This window comes from Schistocerca piceifrons, unplaced genomic scaffold, assembly GCF_021461385.2.
Source record: "Schistocerca piceifrons isolate TAMUIC-IGC-003096 unplaced genomic scaffold, iqSchPice1.1 HiC_scaffold_943, whole genome shotgun sequence".
In the NCBI taxonomy this organism is placed as follows: domain Eukaryota; kingdom Metazoa; phylum Arthropoda; class Insecta; order Orthoptera; family Acrididae; genus Schistocerca; species Schistocerca piceifrons.
The window spans coordinates 1,880,001-1,882,500 of NW_025729216.1; the positions used below are offsets into that span (position 1 = coordinate 1,880,001).

At 64.8% G+C, this 2,500-nt stretch overlaps 1 pseudogene; it reads left to right on the forward strand.

Moving 5' to 3' along the window:
- The window catches only part of LOC124772569, a 7,269-nt pseudogene that overhangs the window by 2,643 nt on the left and 2,126 nt on the right, over window positions 1-2,500 (forward strand).

Consider the following 2,500-nt stretch of genomic DNA (forward strand, 5'->3'; position numbering starts at 1 on the left):
GCGTCCGCCTTAGCGTGCTCCTCCGGGGGCGCGCGGGTGCGCGGATTCTCTTCGGCCGCCATTCAACGATCAACTCAGAACTGGCACGGACTGGGGGAATCCGACTGTCTAATTAAAACAAAGCATTGCGATGGCCCTAGCGGGTGTTGACGCAATGTGATTTCTGCCCAGTGCTCTGAATGTCAACGTGAAGAAATTCAAGCAAGCGCGGGTAAACGGCGGGAGTAACTATAACTGCGCTTGAGATCGGTCGGGGGGAAGAGCCGGCGTCCCGCCGGGGAGCAGCGAGCCCGCTGCCTGACGCGGGCGAGGCCGCTGCGCCGCCCGTCGACGCAGCCGAGGACTTCGCGGCCGACACCACCGGGCCGCCGCCGGAGGGGCCGACTGACGCCGCCATCTGGGAGCATCTGGCGGGGCTACCCGCTTCCGCCCAGCGTTTCTCTGCCCTGGATCGTGTCATAGGTCTGGGGCGGGGCACGCCGCCCGATGTCATCCTGGGCATGCTCCCGGATGCCCTTGCGTCGGTCGGGTCCAGAGGGGAGAGATCGATCACCAGGACACAGCGGCCGCGCCAACCATCGAAGCGGCCGCCTGCCGCGCCGCCGACGCAGAAGCGCAAGCGGCGCCGCTGGGAGTACGCGAGAACGCAGGATGCCTTCCGACGGTCGCGTGCACGTTGCGTGCGCGGCCTCTTGGATGGCACCCTGCTCCAGCCGCCACCTGCCATCCCTGGTCTGCTGGACTTCTGGGCGGACCTCTTCACCAAGAAGCCCATCTCCACCGCGGGCTTCATTCGTGACCGCCTCCTCCCGCACTCAGAGCCTGTCGCTCTTGAGTGCATATGGGGGCCGGTCACACATGAGGAGGTCGCCGCCGCGTTGCCGCCCAGGGGATCAGCAGCCGGGCCGGACGGCCTTACCCCAGCGGAGTTGCGGCGCCTGCCGCACGAAGTCCTGGTGAAAGTGATGAATCTCTTCCTTCTGGCCCGCGCCCTTCCGGAACGCCTGCTTCGCGCGCGGACGTCCCTTCTCCCGAAAACGGCTGCACCAACATCCCCCGCTGACTTTCGCCCCATTACGGTCTGCTCGGTGTTGGCGCGGACCTTTCACAAGGTTCTCGCGTCACGCCTGATGCGCGCATGTGCTGTGGACGAACGTCAGCGGGCATTCATCCCTCGGGATGGGATGTTGGAAAATACCTTCATCTTGGACACTGCTCTCACCGACGCAGTTCGCTCCTGCCGCTCTGTCTTTGTGGCGTCGATCGACGTATCTAAGGCATTCGATTCGGTAGATCATGCTGCCCTTCGCCCCGTGCTGAAGGCGCATGGCCTGCCGGATTGCTTTGTCGAGTATGTCGAGCGGTGCTACGAGGGCAGCACGACAGTGATAGCGGACGGCGCCGGCGTGGGCGTGTCTGTGCAGCCAGCACGGGGCGTTCGCCAGGGCGATCCCCTCTCCCCCCTCCTGTTCAACTTTGCGGTGGACTACGTTTTAGGCCAACTGCCCTCCCACATCGGAGCTCGGATCCTCGGTCGCAGAGTCAACGCTGCGGCCTTTGCAGATGACGTCTTGCTGTTTGCAGCGACCCCGAGGGGCTTGCAGTCCCTCATCGACGCAGCTACCGCAGCCCTCGCCCACCTGGGGCTGCAGATCAACGCCCGGAAGTGTTTCACCCTCGCCTTAGTCGCGTCAGGGCGCGAGAAGAAGGTGAAGGTGGACAGCAATGTCACCTTCACAGCAGGCAATACCACCATGCCTGCCCTGCGTGTGGGTGAAACCTTCCGGTACCTGGGGCTGCAATTTTCCACGGCGGGTCGCTGTGTCTTCAATCCACGTAGCCACCTGCTGGAGCAGCTTGACGTCATCTCCCGAGCTCCGCTGAAGCCGCAACAGCGCCTCCACGCTCTCACCAACGTACTTCTCCCTGGCCTGTACCACGGGCTGGCCCTCAGCCGCACCCGGGTGGGTGCATTGAAGTCGGCCGACGTTACCATCCGGGCCGCCGTCAGGAGATGGTTCCGCCTTCCGGCGGACACCCCCCTGGGATACTTCCACGCTCCTGTTGCCCAGGGGGGCCTCGGCATTCCATCTTGCCGATGGATGGGTCCGACCCTCCGTCGGTCCCGTCTCCTGGCGCTGAAGAAGATAGGGCCAGCCTGCGACGGTGCAGGCATGGATGAGGTGCAGCGTGAGATCGAGGTGCTGGAGCGCCACCTAATGTGGGAGGGCCACCTCCTCAAATCGTCAACGCAGGTTGGGGAAATGTGGGCGGCGCGCCTACACATCGCCATTGACGGTGCGGCACTGTCATCTTCTGCCGCCGTCAGTGGCCAACATCAGTGGGTCGCCGACACCAGTCGCCTGCTATCTGGGCGTGAATACATCGACGCCCTCCGCGCCCGCATCAACGCCTTCCCTACGAAGGCACGGCGCAGTCGCGGGCGGGAGGCGGACACCAGATGCCGCGCGGGGTGCCAGGCCGTGGAGACCGCCAACCA